This window comes from Amblyomma mixtum, chromosome 7 (assembly GCF_055824585.1).
Source record: "Amblyomma mixtum isolate Tamu chromosome 7, ASM5582458v1, whole genome shotgun sequence".
Classification (NCBI taxonomy): Eukaryota; Metazoa; Arthropoda; class Arachnida; order Ixodida; family Ixodidae; genus Amblyomma; species Amblyomma mixtum.
The window spans coordinates 100,776,696-100,802,603 of record NC_143018.1 but is presented as its reverse complement, the minus strand read 5'-3'; the positions used below and the strand labels follow the sequence as shown (position 1 = coordinate 100,802,603).

Here is a 25,908-nt window from a genome sequence, read left to right as displayed (position 1 = left end):
AGCTGGCGAGGATCTTCCAAACACCATGCACGCGGAATGCGGAAAGAGTGCCCGCATATTTTCCGGTTCACTTTTTCGCCAGCTACCGATGACTCACTTTCGACCAGGCTCGCCCGCGGCAGGGCGTGATAAGAGTCAGGTGATGATGTCGAAGCAGTTGAGTAACGACCCCGAAACGCGACACGTCACTTTGCAGCGTTACGGCCGGCAATGTAGTATGCGCACGCAAACGTGCTGACAAGGGAGCTTTTATCGACTCCAGCTTGCACAGTAACAGCTTGCAAGCATGTACAGGGTCGATCACACTTAGCAGGAACACGGCTCCGCGTAGCTGTGCCCATGCAGAGCACCATAGCGACCAAGCCGGTAGCAAACTCGTGCAAAGGGGCAGACGACAGGAAACACCACGTCGAGGTCTCTCTCTCTTCTTTTTTTTTTATTCACATACCCTAAAGGCCCTTTTCGGGCATTACATAGGGGGGGGGGGGGGGGTGTACAGTGAGAAATAAACAATATTACACACAATTGTACAGGCAACACAAATTCAAAACCACACGCGAAATCGGGGGGGGGGGGGGGGGATTACAGAAAATTCAAAGTTGATAGGACGCAGGAATAGAGGCTTCCTAATCCGAATTTATTTGTAAAAAACACTTTAGTTTTTGCACAAAGGCGTCATGATTTGAGGCGAAGACAATGTCATCTGGTAACTTGTTCCAATGATGGACGGCAAGAAGCAATGGTGAATGACTACAGAGGTGGGTGCGTGCAAACTCGGGTTCGACTTTGAGAGCATGATCTAAGCGCGGAAAGATACGGTGGGCGGGTCTAATATAGTATGAAGCGAAAGAAGATGCACTCTGATACAATCTGTGAAAGTGCGATAATAGTGCTAGTATTCTTCTCTTTTCAAGTGATGATAGCTTTAGCGACGCTTTGATTGTCGTTATGCTGGAATGACGTGAATAGTCCTTAGTTATAAATCTCGCTGCTTTATTTGCGCCACTCTGTAGCGATTCATGACCGCGTGTGTTACAATGTGTTAAGAGTGGACAACGTGGTCCTGGGAGCCGGGTGTGACTCATCGCGAAGCAAGGGATATGACGAGGCCTGGCGCCGGCGGCAGAAGCATAGACGACGACGGACGGGGTTGTTGCACTCCAAATCACCGAACCTCCGAACCGATCGAAGGACGCTGTGTCCCACGGGCCTGGGAGAAATTACTGTCAGACGAGTGTCGTCGTTAGGCAAAGATGCGGCGAGAGCTTACGACAGCAGCAGCAACGGTGGAAGCAGAGATGCACAGGAAGCACGGCGGAAGCAGCGGTATACGTTGGCCGAGTCGGCCTTCTGGTCACCGGACAGGATGATGCTACGCAAGGTCACGCCGAGCGAGGCTGCTAATTGAAAGACGCTGTGTCGAATGGGTCTCGTGCTTCGGCCACCCGGCGGGGGAGTTCGAGAAGGTTCAACCACCTGCGGGGAGACTGCGGGATTCTCCTTTCCCGCGGCGGCAACGCACAGAAGACTAGCCCCAGTGGACAAGGCGACACCTCAGTGTTTGTTGGTGTCCCCCTTCTCATCCCCCGAGCTGTGAGAGAGCGAGAGAGCTTCAGCACCGCCCCGTGCCGTGGGTGGTACCGCCAGCGTCATCAATGGCCCATCCGAGTGGACAACGTTATTCGAACTAAGTTCCCCAGTCAGGGATCTGGGGGACGCGAACCGTATTTAACGGGATGTTGTTGTGTGATCGGAGGATTCGATTCGATTCCATTCTCTTCTGTAAATATGTAGAATAAACCCTTTTGTACAGTTTCCTCGATAGCGCAGTCCGACATCGTCATTCGGAGCCGGTACCTGCGGGGCTAAACGAGTTAGTCATCTCCAGGACCCCTCCGTCTTCAACTCTGGCTCCAGCGGTGGGATAGAAGCCCCATCTTTAACACTGGTTCCAGCGGTGGGATTGTGGCCCGTTCCTAATACTGGTGGCAGCGGTGGGATAGAAGCCCCATCTCTAACAAATGGCACTCCAGACGTGAGCGGCCACGCAGAGCCGTGTTCCCGTTAAGTGTGGTTGACCCTGTACAGTCTTTTTATTTGTTGTGTTGTTTGTTGGGGTGAAGCTGTGCGGCTGTATTTGAGCGCCGAGGAAAAAGCGAGGTGAAGACCGCCACCCTCTTGCATCACAACTTACTTGAGCGTGGCGGAACTTCATGCATTATAGAAGATCGCGGGTTCGTTTCTGCCATGACTATAAGGGATAGCCATAACTGCTTCAGGCTCTTAAGGACAGAGAAAGAGAGATCAAAGGGAAGAGAAAGAGAGAGAGAAACAGGGTTTGCAAGAAACGCAGAGGGTCGTATTAGGCTGTTAAATCTCATTTGGCCTTGGCATAGGCAGTGACAGCACAAGTCAGAAATGCGCCCTGACTGTTGATATCGTTCGTATGAAGATGTGGAATCTCAGCATTGCAAAAGAAAGAAATGACGCATTATTAGGTGGACACCGTTTTCAATGACGCGGCCGTAGGCAAGGACGGAAATGCCGTCGCCACCACAAGAGCCTTCAGTGAAAACAGGACACGTACTTACCTGAGTAATGAGAAGGCGAATAAAAAGCAGCAAAACCGGAGCTGTAGGATGAGGTAAGCTTTCAGCATCGCACATTGCCGACTGGCATCTTTTCCATCCTTTATTTATTTTTTTTTTCTAATGAGGTTATTCAAGAAGTCGCACGCAGTTTTAAATTCGTCTTTGTTTTTATGCAGTTGGAGGCATGCGGTACTTAAACAGATCTCGCTGGAGTTACATCGCGCTCAACCGTCGACGCGACAAGATTAAGAAAAGCTTCGTAACGGATATCACTGCTTCAAGTCTGGCTCTATCGAAGGAAGGTCTCTAGAGATTCGAGCGGAGGTGGAGATGAAAATAGTGAGGGAGAAAGAGAGAATGATTAAAAAGACTAGCGCAATAGATCGGGTCAAAAGGGCACAAAAAGATAGGGACGAGTGCTAAGCGCTTAGCGCTCGTCCTGTGTCTTTCTACTCCTTTGACGCAGTCTATTGCACTGGCCTTTTTAATCAATCATTAACTACGTACTAGCCCAGGTTTCTTCGTTGAGAAAGAGAAAGCGGCTGGCAACCTGTTTTACACATCGTTTTAGACAAATGAGTGCAGTTGTTGTGTAGAAAGAACTGCGTGCACATTCGGAGCGAAAATAAACAAAAGAGACTGCGAACTAGAAAAATCACTTATCTCATCCCGGAAGGCGGGAAAGAGAAAGAAAGAAAATAAAAGATTACTTTGCACTGTGTCTCCCTTTGTTACTGAGCAACCTTGGAGCTCAGTGAACAGCGTTGGGCTGACTCGTGGTGTGAGGTCACGGGTTTCCATTTTTTTCCCCCCAGCTTTTGTGCGTGCTGCAGATCTTTTATTTCCCTCCATTTCAAGATTTACAAAACACGCTGATGATTCTTGCTAAAAATCACGGTGACGTTTTCGAAACCATAACGAAGTGTTTCGACCACCACTGACAAGAAGAACAAAAAATGGTTGCCTGCTTCGGATTCATACAGTCCCTACATTCTAGACCTGTGGGATTCAGACCCCTTCTGAATACTGGTGGGGGATCCGAGGCGCCCCGAGACCCCCCTGACTTTAAGCACTGAGTGTCACTCAGAAAACGTCTCTCCCGTATGTGTGCTGCAGTGGGAATGCAATGGGCCACCGCCTCCAAGTGCTGTTCACACTGTGATGTCGATATGTGCAATCACCTTTAGATGAGAAAACAGCTGTATTCAGCAATGCAAGAATACAGATATATGGACATAGACGCTGGCAAAGAAGCAATGCCGAGCTGACTTTGATTTTGAGCTCCTTGGTGAGACGGATTTTCTGCCTTTTACGCGATAGCTTATAAGCAGAATTTGGCTCGCGCAAGGCGCACCGGTTGCAGCACCTGTTATCGCACCGCTTAAACACAGCACCATTGTGGAAGGAGTGGTATGAGGACTTCCAGGGACATTCGTGGTGTGAGGTCACGGGTTTCCATTTTTTTTCCCCCCAGCTTTTGTGCGTGCTGCAGATCTTTTATTTCCCTCCATTTCAAGATTTACAAAACACGCTGATGATTCTTGCTAAAAATCACGGTGACGTTTTCGAAACCATAACGAAGTGTTTCGACCACCACTGACAAGAAGAACAAAAAATGGTTGCCTGCTTCGGATTCATACAGTCCCTACATTCTAGACCTGTGGGATTCAGACCCCTTCTGAATACTGGTGGGGGATCCGAGGCGCCCCGAGACCCCCCTGACTTTAAGCACTGAGTGTCACTCAGAAAACGTCTCTCCCGTATGTGTGCTGCAGTGGGAATGCAATGGGCCACCGCCTCCAAGTGCTGTTCACACTGTGATGTCGATATGTGCAATCACCTTTAGATGAGAAAACAGCTGTATTCAGCAATGCAAGAATACAGATATATGGACATAGACGCTGGCAAAGAAGCAATGCCGAGCTGACTTTGATTTTGAGCTCCTTGGTGAGACGGATTTTCTGCCTTTTACGCGATAGCTTATAAGCAGAATTTGGCTCGCGCAAGGCGCACCGGTTGCAGCACCTGTTATCGCACCGCTTAAACACAGCACCATTGTGGAAGGAGTGGTATGAGGACTTCCAGGGACATTCGTGGTGTGAGGTCACGGGTTTCCATTTTTTTTCCCCCCAGCTTTTGTGCGTGCTGCAGATCTTTTATTTCCCTCCATTTCAAGATTTACAAAACACGCTGATGATTTTTGCTAAAAATCACGGTGACGTTTTCGAAACCATAACGAAGTGTTTCGACCACCACTGACAAGAAGAACAAAAAATGGTTGCCTGCTTCGGATTCATACAGCCCCTACATTCTAGACCTGTGGGATTCAGACCCCTTCTGAATACTGGTGGGGGATCCGAGGCGCCCCGAGACCCCCCTGACTTTAAGCACTGAGTGTCACTCAGAAAACGTCTCTCCCGTATGTGTGCTGCAGTGGGAATGCAATGGGCCACCGCCTCCAAGTGCTGTTCACACTGTGATGTCGATATGTGCAATCACCTTTAGATGAGAAAACAGCTGTATTCAGCAATGCAAGAATACAGATATATGGACATAGACGCTGGCAAAGAAGCAATGCCGAGCTGACTTTGATTTTGAGCTCCCTGGTGAGACGGATTTTCTGCCTTTTACGCGATAGCTTATAAGCAGAATTTGGGTCGCGCAAGGCGCACCGGTTGCAGCACCTGTTATCGCAGTGCAGTGACGCACCGCTTGAGGACTTCCAGGGACATATGAATGTTAGGTTGAGAATAACCAATTTCACGTATATGGGCATTAACTCATGAACGCTAACGCGTACATACCCTCAAGACAGAACGGAAGTGTCCCCTCGAATTTTCTGTGAACAATACTAGATGGAAAGGAACTGCAGCGACCCTGTAGGCCAACTGTTCACGGGGCTTGCCAGAGATGGCCAGATATTGTTACGAAGACGAAGAAAAGGACAGTGGCGCGAGACGGAGCGCTCGCGCTAGGCCCGCAGCCATTAAATCATATTGTCATACGTCATCATGTCGTCCTCTTCCTAGGCTTGCCACCTCGTATTAAGCCTGAGGACAACATCATCATCATCATCAACGTTTGGTGTGAGGTGCGGGGGTCCCTTCATCGTCGTCCTGCTCTCTGGAGCATCGCCGCCTTCTGCTCGCCTTCGTGGTTGGCCGAGGGGACCTGGACTCCGCCGCCGGCTCAACCCCAGCTCGACCTCACCAAAACCGACCAGCCAATTTCCCCTGGCCCGTCCCCAGTCCCGGCCACAAGACACGACGATCAGGACCAGACGCAGTATAACCCGACGACGACCCGAACCAAGACGACACCCCCGCCCAAGCTGTCCGGCGAGTCCTTAAAGCTTCCTTGACCTTCGGCTGTGGGCGACTGACCGCTGGACCTGAAGCTCCAGGGGCAACTCTTCATCAGATCATCTCGCTCATTTTAGTAGCAAACATTTCATCTTCTTCTATCATTTTTTGATCATGGTCATCGCCACCTCATCATTCGGAATTCAAGAAATCGATCGGGACGATCGCTCGGAGGACTCGGGTCATGTTACGAAGACGAAGAAGAGGGCAGCGGCGCTGGACGGAGCGCTCGCGCTAAGACCTCATCCATTAAATCATATCATCTGTCTTCATGTCGTCCATTTCCTAGGCTTGCCACCTCGTAGCAATATGGGGTGCTAAAAAAATAAGGAATTTGCTCAAGGAGAGCGCCTGGTAACATCTCGCGAAAAAAAAAAAATTTCGAAGAATTGGCGGAGAGCTGAAGTAATGGGCAGGTTGTTTTTGTTTGCCCAGCTAGCTTTGTTTAGCGATGTCTTTCGCCGTCGCACTCAAGACGGTGTGGGCAGAGAAGCAAAGCGTTCTGTACACAAGCCCGCCCGACCATCTTCTCTAAAGGACTGTCCACAGTGGCCACTCGTGCGCACTTATTTTCGGACAAAGCTTGGACATTTGCGCGCGAGCGGCGCTAACATGATTACTTTTTGTATTTTGTAAATAGTGTACAAAGCTTTCCCCCCTCCTTTGTCTCCCTTTCACGTCCGCCGGGTGCTTATATATATATATATATTGTGGGATCGTCAACACCGGAGTGACGGTGTGCTAATTAAGAAGCACTTCGCCCACATATCGCGGGTTCGGGCCGGAGCAAGCTCAGGGCACTGCCAGTGTTTGGTGCGCGCCTGCGCTCTCGCTCCGAAGGAAGGAAGGCGCAGGTATTTGAGAGCACAAGTGTTTATTACACAGAAAGCTGCATTACATAACACTGCACTAATCCCCAGACTTCAGTGCAACCCGTAGCCCCGCCGCAGCACCCGAAAGCGGGCCCGCGGAGCCGCGCGCGCAAAGCAAAGACTACATACGCGCGTGACAGCACAGCTAAGGGCGATCGCATGCGGCGCGGCCAACCAAAGGGTTAAATCGCGCGCAGCGCAACACGAGGAAGGATGGGGTATACGCGGAGCACATCTTGACGACGCAGGTCGCACATGGATGGCTCATCGCGCGTCGTCACCGGCAATGGCCGGCGATGACGGAGAACCAGCCAAATCAGGCCCTCCCGAATCCGGAGCTCGTCGGCGCCGCACAGGCGGGCTACACGACTCCGGAGGTTCGGGCCTGGACTCAAGCATACATACTAGATGCGCACGTTAAAGCACCCGCGTTCTTGGGCCCCCGGCAAAGGCCGAGGCACCCGGGAGCCAAACTCTACGCACCTTTCTGCTGCCCGAGTCGGTGGCGATCTCCCCGTTCATTTCCCGCTCGGGACCTCTCGCCGAAACAACGCCCCCCCAACTGTCACTCGGGGTGACCCAATGGGGACGCGAGGTCGAAGCGGGAAGAACGGAAGGGAGGGTGATTTACTGCGGTTCTCGGAAGAGCTTCCCTTGCAAGGGAGGACAAGCAGCGCGGCTGCCCGCATTCCGCTCGTGGACACCCCACGGGGGGTCTCGAACGAAACGGCAGAAGCGGGCGCACACTCGGGTATCCCAAGAAGCTCAATCCCCACAATATATATATATATATGGTGTCCCAGCTAACTTGCTTGGACCAAGATTTATAAAAAAACCTGAGCGCTCTTCGGAACTGAAACCGCGTGGACGTTGTTAAAGGGCCACGGACCACCCCAGCTCAGCAGACACTCTCTACCTCTCTTTCAGCGAGCCTCCTCTCCTTCCATTCCCTCCTCGAAATTTTTCTCTCCCGCTCCTCGTCGAGTAGGCTCGGCAAGGCAAAATCACCCCTTCCTTCTCCGGTGTAAGCCGGAGGCGTGGTGTCTGTGGAGTGCGTCACATGCTACGTCATGGCCCCGCCTTGAATAGAATTCTTTTCTTGGTTTTTGCATTTTCTCCGCACACTGAACGATCGAGAGGCGCGATCGGCTCGACCACCTAGACTTGTTAGCGAGCGCATCCTTTCATACATCTGTTTGTCATTCCCAGTTAACGAGCCACCTTTTCATTTTCTTTTAGGCCTCCCCACCGTTTCACGAGCGGAGGGGCGGAAGTCGGTTGTGTTCGAAACACACGGCGAAGCGCGGACCCGGCAACCGCCCGTTTGCTTTTCTCCATGCGTGTTTGTGTTCTGTGTGTTTGTGTCTTTTCTCCGCTCCAAAGCATATGTCATTCATTAGAGTCAAGGCGTACGCAAGATGCACGAAAGATAAGCGGTATGTGTGCGGAGCGGTAAAGTGGGCGAGCGAGGGAAAGGCTCTGCTGCACTACTAATTAAAACCTTGTTTTGGGGGGCTCGCATAGAAGAAAAGAAACTGAGAAGGGAGCGCGCACGCAGAGCGTCTCGTGACGGGATCACGGCGGGGGGGCGAGCGAACTCCCTCAGTTTTACTGTTTTTTTACTTTTTATGGCTAGGGTTCAAGGCTGTCGCCGCACGCTCCCTCCGCAGTTTTTTTTTTTTTTGTTCCTTCATGCGGGTTTGTAGGCATGAGCCAGAACAGAAGGCGCTGCGGAAAGCGTTCTGCAGACGACGCGACGCCAAGGCTACGCCCAACCTTCTCCCGTCAGTCAGAACGATGCACCAATGGAGTGCCTTTAGCCCCCCTTGACGTCAGCGGGGTGCAGAGTAGTGGGCCGGGCCCGTTTTTGAAGGAAGGAAAGAACGAACGGGCTTTGATTTGAATTTTCGCAGCTTTTCGGGGCGCGCATGGCTCTAGTATTTTGCAGAGGTTATCTTCGATGCCTCATCTATGCAGTGGGCTTGTTTTTCAAAAATGTCCGGACCCTGGTCAGTGGCCCTTTAAGGTTTATCCAAAGTTACAGTACCATTTTTTCGCTCGTCCTATTTGAATAATTAGTCGAGATAAATAAATTAACTTTTTAAATATAGTTTTAAACTTTCAGGCGTGAATAGGAAAGTTGTGGAGCTATATATATATATATATATATATATATTAGATAGCAATTGACGCGGCCGGCAGCATACTTTACTTTTTTTTCTTTTTAATAAACCACGACCACCACCAACAGCCGGGCACTAGGCCGTCTGAAACGGGCTGCTCGGCGGCACGATGAAACGGGTCCAGGCGGCGGTGACGTGATACACCCCGTCCGCCACTTCCGCACTCGCAACTCGGCACCGAGCGGCATCAGCTTGCAGCGACACTGTTGCGGCGCCTTGACGACTGCCGCGTCAAGGGCGATGACTAGAAAGGGTCCGCCGTGCTTCTGGGCGTTGGCTCAGCTTACAAAGGACCCCGACCAGCTCCAGGAAGCCTCCCTTGGTCGCAGTAAATGGGAGGAACGCGCAAAGTGCTCTTCCAGAACAAGCGCATCGTGCGCCGCCTTCATTTTGATTTATTTATTTATTTACAAATACTGCTGTCTGGTACCTGAGACATAGCAGGAGTGGGTACAGATTCCAGTACAGAATAAGGACATAAAATAACTACAGAACAAATCAACAGGTCACATTGCTGTTTTTCGGCTGTCCTCGGTGGTAATCTCGCTGTAGATCGCTGTCACTTCTTGATTTCACGCCCTTCGTGTCCTTATCTATATACTAGTGCGTTTGATCTGCTGGACTGTATGTTGCCATATTTTCTGTGAATTTTGTTCGCTTCCTTGCTATCTTTTTATACCTGTAGATCCTTTTCTATTTTTATGCATGGTTCCGTGTGGTTTCGCTTGGTTTATGGGGTTTAACGTCCCAAAGCGACTGAGGCTATGAGGGACGCCGTAGTGAAGGGCTCCGGAAATTTCGACCACCTGGGGTTCTTTAACGTGCACTGACATCGCACAGCACACGGGCGCCTTTTACGTTCCGCCTCCATAGGAACGTGGCCGCCGCGGTCGGGTTCGAACCCAGGTGCTCCGGCTCAGTAGCCGAGCGCCTTAACCACTGAGCCACCGCGGCGGGTAAAACAATGAAAAAACTTTGTTTAGTTCCTGCTTATCAAGCGCCTCAGTAACACTGCGGCAAAGTACGCAGTCATGGATCTATTGACGCAGCTTTACTACAGTGTCTGATGACATTCATGACATCGCTTGATGTCGTGAATGGACAGATTTGTGACTTGGTAACAATGAACGCACTTCTTTCTCCAGAACCGACGTAAATTGTGTATGGGGTCTTGGTTACGTGCGCCATCAACAGGGGAAGATTTAGTCTGGAGGCAGTCGCCTTCCCTCCATCATCGAGAAATTTATGTGCGAAAATCATGAGAAATTCATTTTTCCTGCGATGCAGAAAGCCCCTGGAAATGCATCGTGGAGGTCTCTTAGGAACATAGCGTCTAGTCGCGAAGCGATTTCTTGAAGCCAACCAGTTAGCTCTTATTCGAACTTTAGCGCACCATTCTGGTCTGCCGTTGGCGATACACGATAAAAAGCACAGCCGAATGTTTCTGGGCTGTTTGTGTTGAAGCGGCCCAGCGTCTGTCCTCAGAACGAACGAAACACGGGTACTTCGGCTGACCAAACAGTCGGGAAGAAATGTAGTTCAGCAGGATGCGTTGTTGGGCAAGTTGGTTCATATTGCTTTAGAAAGATGGGATGCGCACATGAGACAATCACAAGAAAGAAGACGGGACGGGCGCGAATTAGCAACTGAGGTTTATTCAAGGAATCGACATTTATACATAAGCATGTCAGCACTGGCAACAAAGGGCATCAAGGCAGATTGTTGCTGCAGTGCTGACATGATTGTGTATAAATGTCGATTCCTTGAATAAACCTCAGTTGCTAGTTTGCACCCGTCCCGTCTTCTTTCTTGTGATTGTCTCATGTGCGCATCTCATCTTTCTAAAGTCGAGAAAAGAGGGAGCGACATGCAGTTGGGCCCAGTTATTTTGTGATGAAACCACGGGATCAAGCCTGCGGCAGAGGGCAGAGGCGAACTTGCCGCCCCTGTGGCCACTCTTTGTTCTATGGACCACATTGGCACTCGAAAGCAAGCGGACACCGTGTCGGAAACAAGAAGTGCTTCGCAAGAATTTAACGCCAAAGACGGGACAAGACGAGAACAAGAGCGCTACTAACAACTCTTTTCGTCTCTTCTTCTTGTCCCGTCTTGTGCGCTAAATTCTTTCGATGCAGCCGAATTTCGATGAAGGCAAAACTCTAGAGGCCCGTGTACTGTGTGATGCCAGTGCACGTTAGAGAACCCCAGGTGGTCGAAATTTCCGGAGCCCTCCACTACGGCGCCTCTCGTAGCCTGAGTCGCTTTGCTTTGAGACGTTAGACCCCATAATCCAATCCATTCCAAAAACGGACTAGCCCAGCTTCAAGCATTGACGAAACGAGAAGTGCTTTGAGCTCTTGTCTGCATGAGCAGCACCATGTATCCTCGCAACTTTCTCCAGGTGACGAGGAAGGCGCGGAGTTTTTAAAGAAAAAAAAGACAAAAACCCAGAAAACTCCGGATGCACCATACGCGGCGAAAGCGTGCTTAGCGATAATACATCTGCTGCTGGAAAGTGATATTCTTTCACGCCGGATTTATATCTGCACTGATATCCGCGTCATCTTCAATCTACTGAATTCCTGCCTAGAGTGTATTGAATTTTACATCTGTCCGACACCCTGAACACTGTAATTTTTTTCAGCTATCTTTTTGCCATTGTTTCAGCATGTACCCCACACATCAGTCCAAACCTTGTTTTTTCCGGAAATGCTTGTGTGTACTGATCTATTTACTGCATATGCGATTTATTTTTCGGACCAATGAATTGTGGTTTTTCTTTTCTTTGATTGGCTTCTGATGCAAGCCAATTTTGTTATTACATAATAACTATTGCATATGCCTTTTCTTCCTCTTTAAAGAAAAACTAATGCTGTGAAGTCATGTGATCTAAATAACTGTTTTTTTTTTTCTGTTGTGTGCTAAAAATGTTTAGCAAATATGATTGTAAATGACACGTTATGCTGCCTTGAACTGTGGGGGCGCAGAGGCTCTGTCAGGCATTTTGCCTTTACCTCTGCCCCCTACACGGAGAGAATCCGTGACACAATAAAGAAAAAAAATAATGTATGCGTAATTTTTCGCTCCTATGGGGCCCGTTCATTCCTTCCAATGCTGTATGCACATTGTCCCACACGGCCTCAAACATGTCCAGCAATCTTGGACAAAAATTTTGAATATCGAAAAATTGTAAGGTGGTGACATAGGAATATTGAAAATAATGATCCGTTCTTCCGAAATGCAGCAAAATCGTTAGTTTATAGCGCTTCCATCGGTCGCATCGGCCACTTAAGACTGCCATAGAAAACCAAGGGCGAACGCTGCTGAGGAGAGCAAAAGCGTTAATAGCAAAAAAAAAAAAAAAGTACCAGCCTGCCGACGGGAGATGCGCGGATATATTGATTGCTATAGTGAAATCTTACAATACATGAAAAAATTGCGCCCATACACTTTTTCCCGTTCAAAAACGTTTTTGTCCAGAATTGTTGCGTATGTCCGGCCCAGACATTGGCAGGAAAGCTTTCTCTTTACCTTTAGCCCTGCCGCTGTGTCTCAGTGGTTACGGCGTCTCAGTGGTTACGGACAAAAAAAAAACTCTTTCCTATATCTCTCAATTTCAATTTCTTTTTCTCTTCTTCATGGTTTGACCTCTAACTCAGCTGAAGGTCAAATTTACACGGTCAGCGATTGAAACCCGAGGTCCCGGCCGTAGTGAAGCTTTGACTTCAAAAAGAATAGATGCTCCTACTTTTTTAATTCAATTCTATTTCAATTCAATTCGATGTTTATTTTCCAGAAAGTGCCTGGAGGGTCTTGTTGGCTAAAAGCCGCTTACGCAGCTTGACTAAGGCCAAGAAGACCGTTACATACCAGTATCGGTTGGTTGGTTGGTTGGTTGGTTGGTTGGTTGGTTGGTTGGTTGGTTGGTTGGTTGGTTGGTTGGTTGGTTGGTTGGTTGGTTGGTTGGTTGGTTGGTTGGTTGGTTGGTTGGTTGGTTGGTTGGTTGGTTGGTAACAACTTTATTCATAGTCCTGCAGAGCTTTCGCCGACGGGGCCTTAGGTCTCCCACGTGAGGACGTCGAGGCGCTGCCTCGCCGTCGCCTCGCGGGCCTGCTGGACGGCCCAGAGTTGGTCCCCGAGGCTGGGGCTGCGCAAGGCAGCGGCCAACCGCGGCGGGAGGGTTCCGGAATTAGCGCCGTGAAGGTTTTTGTTACAGTCCCAGAGCATGTGAGTTGAAGTGGCTACATTGGCGTTGCAGACTTTGCATATATTTGTCGGGTACAGAGTTGGTCCCCGAGGCTGGGGCTGCGCAAGGCAGAGGCCAACCGCGGCGGGAGGGTTCCGGAATTAGCGCCGTGAAGGTTTTTGTTACAGTCCCAGAGCATGTGAGTTGAAGTGGCTACATTGGCGTTGCAGACTTTGCATATATTTGTCGGGTACAGAGTTGGTCCCCGAGGCTGGGGCTGCGCAAGGCAGAGGCCAACCGCGGCGGGAGGGTTCCGGAATTAGCGCCGTGAAGGTTTTTGTTACAGTCCCAGAGCATGTGAGTTGAAGTGGCTACATTGGCGTTGCAGACTTTGCATATATTTGTCGGGTACAGAGTTGGTCCCCGAGGCTGGGGCTGCGCAAGGCAGAGGCCAACCGCGGCGGGAGGGTTCCGGAATTAGCGCCGTGAAGGTTTTTGCTACAGTCCCAGAGCATGTGAGTTGAAGTGGCTACATTGGCGTTGCAGACTTTGCATATATTTGTCGGGTATGTACCGGGGAAAAGCCTGTGGTATAGTTCCGGGTTGGGGTACGTGAGCGTCTGCAGTTGTCTGAGGGCCACTGCGTATGCCCTGTCCAGCTTGTCGCTGGGCGGAGGGAAGGTTCGTCGGGCCAGGTGGAGGGCCTTGGTAATTTCGTTGTAGCTGGTCAAGCAGTCTTTGGTGCTATTCCACGGACGACGGTCGCCGGCGCGGTTCGCGAGCTCGCGCGCCTTGGCGTGTACCGTCTCGTTGCGGTTGCGATACGTCCTCGATACTTCTCCCATGTGTGCCGGGAACCATTGAATTCTGGTTTGGAATTCTACCTCCTGCTGGACTTGTCGGTTCCTCAGGACTCGGGCCGCTCTCTGTGAGATCCATCCTTTGGCGAAGTTTCTAACCGTCTGACGCGAGTCGCAGAGAACCACGGTGCACGTCGGATCCGTGAGGGCGAGTGCCACCGCCGCTTCCTCCGCCTCTTCTGCGCGTTCGCACGCTACACTTGACGTTATGCGCGTTTTGCCACACGAATCGACGACCGCAACCGCGAATCGCGAGCGTTCTGCGTATTCCGCGGCGTCAACGAACCTTGTCCCCGTATCGTCTCCGTGGCTGTGCAGGGGAGCTCTGGCCCTGGCCACTCTTCTTCCCCGGTTGTGTTCCGGGTGGACGTTTCGTGGAATCGGGTCGACTCTTAGCGTTTGTCTGATCGCGTTCGGAATGGCGACTTTCTGGCCTTGTTGTGCGTGGTAACGGATGCCGATACTTTCCATGATCTGGCGGCCTGCTGTCGTTCCCGTTAATCTTTCCAGTTGTGAAGTGCGCTGCGCCTCGACGATTTCGCTAAGCGATGCGTGCTGTTGGACTCGGGTAGACCCAGTGCTATCTTGTACACCCTGCGAATGAGGACATTGATCTTGGCTTCTTCTCCCTTGTACCAGTTGTGGAACATCATAATATATTTAAAACAGACATGTTACCTCTAATTTGCAACAATAATTAAAGATTTTATACAAGATCCTGAGCGCTGAAATTATAGCAGGTAAACACCATAAGTGAAACAACATATGTCAGAAAACACATTTCAAGAACGTGGCAACAGCATTGTACGACCAATTAGTAGAAATAAAGTACAAGAAGAGAAAGAAAGAAAAAAGAAAACATAATAAAGTCTAACAATGTTCTCTAATGCGATCATGAAGCGTTACCTGGCCAGGCTACGGCTAGTTTCAAGCAAACCGAAACAAATCCATGTATTCACACAAGCCGTCAAGCCCGGACACAGCCTGCTGGCGACTCGACGCAGTCAAGTGATTTCAGGGCGCGTACTTTTTGCACCGCCTCCGCGCCCTGCGCGTATACTTTAGGACCTCCACCGTCCGTCGCTTCTCAAGTCACGTGCTTCTTCGTGCTTTGTTTCTGTTTGTTTGAAGAGTGAGTACGCAGCACGTGTGGCGCCATTCGCGACAACTCCCACGGGCCTCACGCCCCGTAGGAGCCGATAGTGCAGACCCGCGCACAGCGCCCGCTGTCCCTGCTGGCGTTCCTTTTGTAAACATCGGCTCGATGTGTGCAGTCAGAGCACGCACCGGCCCAAATCATCCCCTTCCAGACCGCGTGGGGCCCACGTCACCCGGCCTTGGACAGCTGCGACTCGAACGACAAGCATGAAAAAAAAGGAAAAGAAAAGAAAAAAAAAAGAAGTCATTGCGGAGGCGTATACTCACATCGGAGAGAGGTGTGTTCCACGAGTATACGACACATCTGCCGGCAGACGTGTGAGTCGCCGTGCATCTGAGGATAGTGGATGGCGATCTTTTTGCGTCACCAACGAGTTCGCAGGAAACGCTTGATTTGTAGGCTGCACCATATGTGCTTGCTCTGTTAACCGCTATGCAAGCGCTCAGACAAGGCATCAGCACTCGCTGAGTAGCGCGGTAAGTCACAGGGATGACGCTATTAAAGAGAAGAAAAAAAAAGAGAAAATACGGCGTAGCGCACGCATGCATTGAGTCATTGATGAAACGCCGCGCATGTATTCGGGCTAAACGGCATTAAGGCAGTTCCACTGATGCTGCTCTTGCGTATATTGGCAGTTTCGCGATCTCACGTGAAGTTGGTCTGTTCTTTTTTTAAGAAAACAACACGAGCTAGTTGGTTTTCCGTCGCAAGGAAAACAGCGCAAACTTACCGAAGGATGCAGAAAGGGGAGACGAGGCACAGGCGCTGAGTAACAACTCAAATTTTATGGCTCTGACACATCGGTAAACATACTCAAGGCTTCAAAAACAGCAAGAAGGATAACACATGAATCTTAGACAATCGCAGCACGAAACTAGCAGGAAATCATGACTGCTGAGCTGTCGCAAGGAAACGAAATTCCTTATCCAGAAGGGCCACGGATGGGGTGCTGACACAGCGGTCCTTTAGGCTCGCGATTTTTCTTTTTTTAAGGCAGGTATGCGCATTTAACGGCTATTATGGCGCATTTCCTTGCGGATTTTTTTCGCTCAAAGTCTTTTTTAAGTCACTTTAAGTCATTTTTTAAAAGCGAGACGTTTTACGCAGGAAAAAATTACCGACGATTACGTTACTTCCTAATGCGAAATTTGAGCGCAGCAAATAAGCTGTTTCACCTTTTCGATAGATTGAGGCAAATAAATCGAGCAACACATGTATGCGCTATCACAGAATTTTTTTTTATTTTTCACACGTATTCCTTTAACAAAGACTCCACTAACAGCTCTTGACAGTCATGAAGGAAGCTTTGTGGTCGGAGAAATAGACTGATATATGTTCGACTTGGTACACCAATGCTTGATTCTCAAAGACGAGATCTATACAAGTGCCTCGCGAGGTTGTCACAGACGTGGGACGCGTTACGAGCGAGAGGAACGGGATGTTCTCCCGCATAAGTGTTAGGAAATTGTTGTTTGTCTTTATGTCAACATTAAAGTCCCCCACTACTAACATCGGTGTGGATTGATGGACGGTTAATGCGAGTTGCAGGAAGTGCACGACGTCTTTCGTGAGTGCGGTAGGGGCGAAGTAGGCAGCTACTACCAGCAAGCCGTTGGGCAACTTTGCGGCGCACAGTTCGCCAACTTCATGTGACGTGCCAAACATTTCGACTGGTATTGCAGAGAGACCTGTGCGCAAGTAGATAGCGACTCCCGCCGCTCTGTTGTGGTCTCTGCGAGCACCACAGCAGTATAGGAAATCTATGATTTCGAGAGGCTCTTCGGGATCCATCCAGGTTTCAGCAAAGCAAAGTACAGAGGAATGGCGCAGAATGTGATCGTGGTGTACGTCTTTGGCATGTGCGGCAAGGGAGCGTACGTTAAGAATGTGGGTGTGAATGATGAATCAAGTGCTGCCAGCGAATGACGCGTCCATTGGCTGTCTGCGTGTGTTACTGATGTGTGGTTAACATGTTAAGCTTCGCCTGTAAGAGTGGAACGCGACAGCGTCTTGCAACGCTGCCAGGGAGTCCACAGAACACCATCGCCAATTCGGCTGTACGCCCTGCTGGACGGTAAATTTATTTTTTGAGTAAAGGATATGTATCTCTCTCGCATATCTGGGTGGACACCTGCACCTCGCCGTAAGGGAAAGGGGGAAGATGGGAGTGAACGAAGACGCCGTATTAGCTAGACGCGCCTTTGTTCATTCCAAACCATTGAGCTGGCATTACGGAGTGGCTAGCGTGCTCGTATCGCACTCCGGAGACCCTGGTTCGATTCCCCAACTCGACCAATTTCGTTCTCGGTTTTATTGATTTATGCGGTCTAACTAGAAAGGTTAATTAGGCTATTTTATATTTATATTCTTGTATTTCTATCCATCGTGTTCTGTCATTAACCTGTCAATTGTTGGAACTGTCTAGGATGTTCGACACAACGTATATGAAACGAGCAACGTCTTACTGAGTGGGGAAGTGCGTGGTGGTGGAGGGAACGTGGCTTCGTACTTATCTGTTTTTTTCAGCAGCGTCTCCTTCCGCGGACGCTGTTGTCGCTGCGGCGCGCGTCTTTCTTTTCTTTTCTTCTGACCTCTTCATTCTCCTCTATATTAATTAGACTAATTGATTAATTAAGCAATTAACTAAACTCAGTCCAACTTAGTTGCAGCATCACTATACGATCCCTTTGATTGGTTGCATGGTTACTAGCCAAAGTACAATTGGCCCCATTTGAAATTCGCGCACTGTGACGTCACGAGCATTTCGACCAATTGAAAAGCGTGACATTGGGGGCGGAGCTGGTTACGAGGCCGACGCCGACGCCGACGCCGACGACGACGCGAAGCCCAGGAACGGACGCCAAAGAGCTGCGCTCTAAAACGCACTGAATCTTATTTTTCTTCTGCGGGAAAAGTCGAAAAAAATTACACTGTTCAAAAGGTACCGCTTCCTTGCCCTTTCACGCCCTGCAATAGTGACATGACCCGAAAATCCGCCTCTGAGTGGCAGCACCCCGATTAAATGTGCCATCTGATCACTTGGTCCGTCTGGTGCCTCGTGAGAACGGGTGGACAGACATTCTGCACATCGATATGTATTAGCGGAGGATCTGATGCTGGTGCGGTCATGTGTGTTCAGTACGGGTGGACAGACATTCTGCACATCGATATGTATTAGCGGAGGATCTGATGCTGGTGCGGTCATGTGTGTTCAGTAAAGGCGCATGCAAGCCTATATCCGAACCTATCTGCCATCGGACTGTTTGTTGTCGAGGTGAGCCTGACTCATATTTACGTTCGAAAACAGGACTGTACAGTTTTTCGCCAGTATTAAGTATGTATCGCGCGTACTTCAGCTTCCACATTCCAGCCATACTCGGTGTACGCATAGAGGAAAGTAGCGACGACGTTGCCAAGGGCGTCGCATATCGGAGGCGAATATGATGCCACGAATGCGGACAAGTCCCATAAAAATAATGTATCTCGTTTTGAATTATCACAGCGTTTGTTTTTGGATAAACACCGCGATAAACGACACCATTTATAGAGGACAGTGCCGGTACCAAACTACGATGGAAATGGTCTGGTTTGGTTTATGGGGTTTAACGTCCCAAGGCGACTGAAGCTATGAAAGACGCCGTAGTGAAGGGCTTCGGAAATTTCGGCCACCTACGGGCCTCTATATTTTCGCCTCCATCGAAATTCGGCCGCCGCGGCCGGGATCGAACCCGCGCCTTTCGGGTCAGCAGTCGAGCACCATAACCACTGAGCCACCACGGCGGGTACGAGAAAAATGTTTGGCGTCCTGTTGTTATGACAGATTTTTCTGTAGTATTCCGAAGTTGTCTGTTGTCACGTCAGAACTGGCTCCGTCGTTACGACAGGGCAGTGCACAGCACTGCAGATAATCCTGTCGTTACGACAAGGATTTCTGTTGTGAGGTCCCAAAATACTACAGAAAACCTTGTTCTGACAACAGAAAATTTTCTGTGGTGTTTTTCGTATTGATACCTGCCTTACATTTCTTTCAGAGGAGCAGCCGATACACTTCGATTTCACTTGTTTTGCGCATTTTTAAGACTATCGATCATTAGTAGTGTACCATCTTTCGTATTCCTTACTAGTTCGAATTTCACCTCATTCATGCGCAGCATGCCAGCCAGTACAGCAAATTGGTTTCGCTGAGTTGCAACTAGGCAACCGAGTGGCACACTCACCGTTGATGATGGTGACGATGATGATGGATTGTAATAGCTGAAGTGCAGCGTTGGAAAAGTGAACAATAGCATGCTTCTTTCTTTATCTATACAATATGAGTTTAAAGACCCATTTTCCAAGCATATTACACCCAAGAGAAGCTGGGCATCAGGCCAGGGCAAAGCTTGTACCGATTACAACGCCGGTGGGTACCCGGCGGCAATGGGGATCGAACCCGCACCTCACACATGCGAGGCGGATACACAAACGACTCTAGGCCATTAGTGCGGTTACAATAATTTTTCAAAAGTCATTTGTGCCGTTGACCAGGGAGTCACTATGACGTTACTCTTTGAATACTTAGTTGTATCGCGTGTTGGGAGTCTGTTAAGTGTCCATGGTCTACTCAAGGCCTGCTTGTTCATACACGAACCCGAGGATGCCCAACACAGTAAAAAACAGGCTGCCTGCCCGATTGACGCAGCCCAAACTGACAGGACACAAACGCAAACGAATTCTAATAGGACTTTGCTAGTCCTGTTGTTCTAAACGTGCTACGGGTGTATTGCAACTTTATGTCACGGACTGGGCATACAATTACGAGGGCTTGCTGGGAACAAGTCCGTTTATCAGTAGGATAGATATGTCAATAAAAATGCTTAGAGTCCACTTTCAAGATTTGCCAAATCACACGTATCACTTATATACACATGGGCAGATATGACATGTTATATATTACATAACATGCCAAAGTTCGCGAACACTCTGCAGGTGCGAACGTAAGTTCTCGATTTTTTCACAGACGTTTATATTTTAAATATTTCGGATACCGCGTGCATTTTTAATTGTTGTTAAATAAGTTAGGTTGTTTTTCTATCTTCGTGCTGTTCAAGAAGGGCAATCATACCAAATTCATGCATGCTTCATTTACATAGGGAGATCTGGGACGGCCGGAATCGTTGAAGAGTAGCATTGGAGTCAGTACTTTGGAACTACAGGCGAGGATGAACTGCTAACTAAAATCTACAAAGTCTCGCATTCGCCCATTCGGTGGGACTCGCAGTGTTTCAACGATACACCCGCCCTGCTTCCCAGCATGCAACGCGCTAATGGAGCTGCTCTCTCTTCCTTATTGTGACGCACAACTTTTGTGAGTTCCTGGCAGGTTGAACTTAACTCTGAAAGGGCGCGAGCGGCGGAGACCGCCAGCAGATAAAGCCTGTGCAACTCGAGACGCCAAAGTCGGCGTCAGCTCGGCGCGGCTGCAAAATGCCTAAGGGCACCATGCAACCGTTCTCACGGACACTGTCTTTATCCCGTTCCTACCGGCAGTCGATGTGGAGTGTACAGATAAGGGCTGGGTTAGTAAAACAGGCTACAAAAAACTGTGCACTACAAGTCCTTCCCGAGCGCGAGTCCTGTATATACTTTATTATGTTAATATGTAAATAGTTTTATTACCAGTGTACCTCTCCCCCTGTCTTTTCTACTATCCCCTCACCTCTTTGATTTCACTTCTACACAATGCATGCTATCCTTTATTTCTGCTGCCCCAGCTCAGGTGCTTCCAGCAGCGATGACAGATGCCGGGGCTAGCAACAATCTTTTCCCTTCCATTTACCGTGTATAATTAAAACCATTCACTACTTCACTAAAAAAAAGAAACAGTAATAACAACAGATTGCGTGATTACAGCACGCCGGTCGAGAAAGTGACGAGGGCAGGCGGCTGACCTCGCGGTCTCGCCTTGAAAGCGCGCTATTTTGGTCGCCAAGGTGGTTCTCACAGGGCAGCGAAAGTCGAGCTTTTGATCCCCGCGCACAAGGTGAAAGATGCAGGATGGAGAAGGAGATATCGTTCAGTATTATGCTAATCTCTCTCGAATGCAGCCTCCGAAGAGTGAGATAAGAGAGAAACCAGGCTACGTTCAAGGAAGTCTTCTCAAGGTACGCCATTGCGAGGATGCAGAGAAAGTGAGCGCTGTTTTGGAAAGGACGTTTATTCGCTTGCTGTGAAAGGAGGCAAGGTGACAGCCGTGAAGTTATCGCCTAAACGGCTTTGCTGAATGACGCAATATACTTTTTTTTATCTTTCTCGGGCGTTATTATGCGTAATAGTTTAGGCTGAAATGATAGCAACGTTGTGCTCAGCAGCAGTGAAATATTCACTGACAAACCTATTTAGCCTCCGCTTTGAGGAATCATCTACACAATCCGACATCTCGGACGGCAAATAGATCAAATAAAAGCTGGAATAAACAAAAAAGTGGTAGGGTCTTTAACGTAATTAAACTGAGTAAACTTGCGAAAGCACTTGTTTAGCCTGATTGGCTCATGGTTTTGCTTTTCTGGGGCGTCGGCTCCTCTGGAGACGAAATTAGACTCAGGTTAAGCTCTGATTCTCATCGAGGTTAAGCTCATCTGATTTCTTCGCGCCGCAGATGCAAGCTGATGTTAGACGACGATGTGCAATGCACAGCGGCGCTAGAGTGTGTTGCAGTTAGGCGCGATCAGCTGCGACGATAGCACAGTAAGGATATATATACATATATATGTGTGTGTGTGTGCATACACACACAAAAAAATAAACTATTTACAGAGCACCTAGGACGGCGCTGCGTGGCACAAACATCATAGAAAACAAAGCAGAACTAAAAGGCCGGCAAGGATATACAGTGCATCAGGAGAGGAAACCAATCCGGTAACAAGTCAAATTCTTTGTGAATGTCCTTTGCAGCAACATTCGGCTAAAATGAATTCTGGGCGAAACAACAGGTTCAACGTTGCGGTCTTGAACGCGCGTTTTCCATAGGCTATGAAGTCCAATGAGAAGAATCATATCATAGGGTGTCGAGTCAGGTTGGGATATACCGGGTGTTTCAGCGAACACTTTCAAAAATTCTCATAAGTAGAATTTTCTTGGTAAAGATATGGCTTTTGCAGCATAGTATTACCAATGTTGGCGGACACCAGAAAACCGGTGAATCATATTAGGTAGTAAACTGGTTCACTAATTTTTAGTAATTAACTTTTTAACTATTACAGTTAGGCGCCTAGTTGCAAATAGATATTTGTAGCCAGTCGTTAGAAATAGCCATATCAGTTTTTAGAATTTCGAAAACGCAATTACCCTCACCGCTGTGGCTCGACAAAGTTTGGCTGCATCGGGCGAAAAACACATGCGCTATCGAAAGCATGCAGGCAAAGCATCCCCTCCAGTGCACGTAACTAGTCGAAAAAGCCAAATTTTGTCGAGCCACAGCGCCGAGGATAATCGCAATTTCAAAATTCTAAAAACTGATATGGCTATTACTAACGACCATCTACAAATATCTAATTGCAACTAGGCGCCTAACTGTAATAGTTAAAAAATTAATTATTAAAAATTAGTGAACCAGTTTGCTACCTAATATGATTCACCGGTTTTCTGGTGTCCGCCAACATTGGTAATGCTAAGCTGCAAAAGCCATATCTTTACCAAGAAAATTCTACTTATGAGAATTTTTGAAAGTGTTCGCTGAAACACCCAGTATATCCTTTCTGTAGATAACCATGTAGAATAAATGCCACGGAAAAAAAAAAGCGTCGATAGCACAGTGCTCACGTGCAGTGGCCAGCAAAATCTGACCTATTCGTGCCGGCGCGGGTTCGAAACCCTGTCGCGACAAAATTTACTTTATTTCTGCGTCCTCAAGGTCAGGAGCGCCAACAGATTCTTGGTTTGGGTTTGACCCCGTGTAGTACCGCTTTTGCATCAAGAAACGCAATTGCTCCGTAACGCAGGTATGCACCGCATGTATACTCAGCACACGCAACACGTATACCGTAGATGTACACCGAAATGTGTGCGAATAAATTTAAACAGCAACACGTTGTGCACGCTACTACTTTCATCCGCGTTCCGATATTAATTGTATAGCTTCTTAGCACTTCAAGCCTAATGAAATGCAGTGATTCTGATGCATATTTTGGTTTTAATTGCCGATCGTAATAATTTCACCTAACTCGCAAGATGTTAGCGGAGTGCCTAACATTTGAAACGCATTCAATAAAGATGACAGAAAACGTTAAAGCTTCGCATTGTCTTTTTTTCGCGTAAAAAACCGTTTACATTGTTAATGCTGCATTTCACTCTTGATGTGCATGTTTTGCTCTCGTCCTGTTGTTCTTGCGCCGTGGCCAAATTGGACATGTCAGTGGTATAGATCATTGGCTTCCCTACTTCCTCATTATTTCGAAGAAGGCGCGTTGTGATATGTTTATGCCCTTAGTCGCGGCAGCGGCGGCGTCCAAGGCGACGCATTGACTCTACTCGGGAGCATGTTCAGCTGAATTGTTTGAAGCTTGATGAGAATATGGTTGCTGAAATAGTGCGTCCGCCAAACTATATTACTCCGTCAAGTACCATTCGTTCTCAAAACTCCGGTCATGGTTTGGACGATTACAAAGAGCGGTATAAAACGATGTAGTAGCATTGAAAATCACGGTCGAAGCTCTGAGGCGCTCAGTGCTCGGGCTCTCTGGCCATAATTTTCACGGAGTGGGAACTATTTTTTGGGCGCGGATTTAGTAGAAGCGATTCGCCCTGCCAATCGCGTATCATACCGCCACGTGTACTCCTTGCTTCTCAAAGTCTCGACGAGTCGCAGGACGAAAATGTGGCAAGAGGTAAAACGAAGTCCAGGAGGTGCCAGTCACGGCACGTAAGATTTGTCGCTGCGAAATATGCTTGTGTTCGCTTTGGTTGTATGGCGAAATACTTTTTGCGTGCGGACTTAGCCTGCGCGAACAGGCGTTCTAGCTTTGGCAGCGTTGCCTGCTATGTATGAAACGGAGTATAGACCTTCCCCACAGGCAGCGCTGTACTGAAAGTATGCGGCGGAAAAACTCGCTCTGAGGCTGTGTGGAAGTAGCAAAAAATAAACACGACGAAACGTTAAAAAATGGAAGAGAAAAAAAGTAACTCGCCCCCGGGAGGGCTCGAACCTCCAACCTTTCGGTTAACAGCCGAACGCGCTAGCCGATTGCGCCACGGAGGCGGGACGGCTCGGCATGAAAGATAACATGCCTCGTGTGCTCTCATTAGAGTCGTGATGCAGGGTGACTGTTTCGTGCGAAGCAAAAAAGAATTAAAAAAAAGGCGGAGCAAAACGCACAACAACAACAAAAAAAAACAAAACAATGAGGACGAGAAGCGTGGACGAACGCGCCTGAAACAGACGACATTGCAGACAAATTCACTCCCACTGATTCATGTTCTAAAAGCCTGTAAGAATGTAGTCAGCGTCTACGTTAATCCGCAGTACCCTGTCATTTACACTGCTTCTTCTCACTTAAAACCTAATGAAATGATGTAATGCCTCTGCATATTCTGGCTTTAATTGCCGTCTGTATTAATTTCACCTAATTCGCAAGATATTAGCGGAGTCCCAACATTTGAAATGCATTCATTAAGGATGACAGAAAACGTTAAAGCTTCGCATTGTCTTTTTTTCGCGTAAAAAGCCGCTTACATTGCTAACGCTGTATTTCATTCTTGATGTGCATGTTTTAGCATGATCTTGAGAATAGCGAACTCTGCAGGCAGACATTAAAGGCGCCATAAAAGTAAGCGAATATCAGCAGCGGCGCTTATTACATCCGTGTAATGCGGAGTATTTAATGTCAGTTGTAACGAATGAAATTCGTTAATGATGTCATTACTCTGCTGTCCCAGTTACGAGCATAATGAAATTCTCTGACAATGGCATTCGCATTTGAATGAGCGCGAAGACCTTTTATAAGAGCGCATTCGTTTGGCGAGGACGTCATAGGATAGAGACGGCATTAATCGTGAATAATTATATCTGTAATAAATGACGAAGAAACGCTATGCTTTTGTACAATTTATTTAATGAGGGCTGATGTTATATTAAAGATGACTACAGCGACGTTACTAGCGCTTAACTTCGTACAATAGTTCATCATCTCCGACGCCATGTCGCCGCGGCTTAGCGGCAGCAGTTATCCGCTACGAGCTCACGCGTTTATTTCTTATTCAGCATGAGCACAATGCTTGATTAAAAATTAAATATCGCCATTCTTTCCAGACTTTGGTTGAGATAGCACGTTGCTCGCTTTCACTCTTCGTAATCGGGCACGGTTAACGTTTTGTTGCCGTTCAACCATCGCCATTTCCGTTCACGCTTTCGACTTGTATCGGAGTTTGTTTGATTCACCTCATACGGGATTTCCCTGCAGATTTTTTTCAGAATTATGTTTAATTATTGTTTTTTCACACAAGCGCTAGTTTGCGTTTTCTGGCGTCCTAGCCAGTTCACAAAAAAGGTTTTGTAATTACCGGGAAATAAACATCTGGCGCTGTCTTCATCGTCGCTGCCATTCCTCGGAAATATTTTCTGCCATGTGACAGCGCGCACGAAAAAAAATGGCCTTGAGTTGGGCGAATGCTTTTGGAAATTAATGCTGGATGTGCTGTGGGAGCGGTGTGTAACATTTT

At 48.4% G+C, this 25,908-nt stretch overlaps 1 non-coding gene across 1 annotated transcript; it reads right to left on the bottom strand.

Annotated features, from left to right (window-relative positions):
• Window positions 1-24,374: 24,374 nt before the first annotated feature.
• Window positions 24,375-24,448, bottom strand: TRNAN-GUU (transfer RNA asparagine (anticodon GUU)). Its single transcript has one exon. It is a non-coding gene; the product is annotated as a tRNA-Asn (tRNA).
• Between the last annotated feature and the right edge of the window lie 1,460 nt (window positions 24,449-25,908).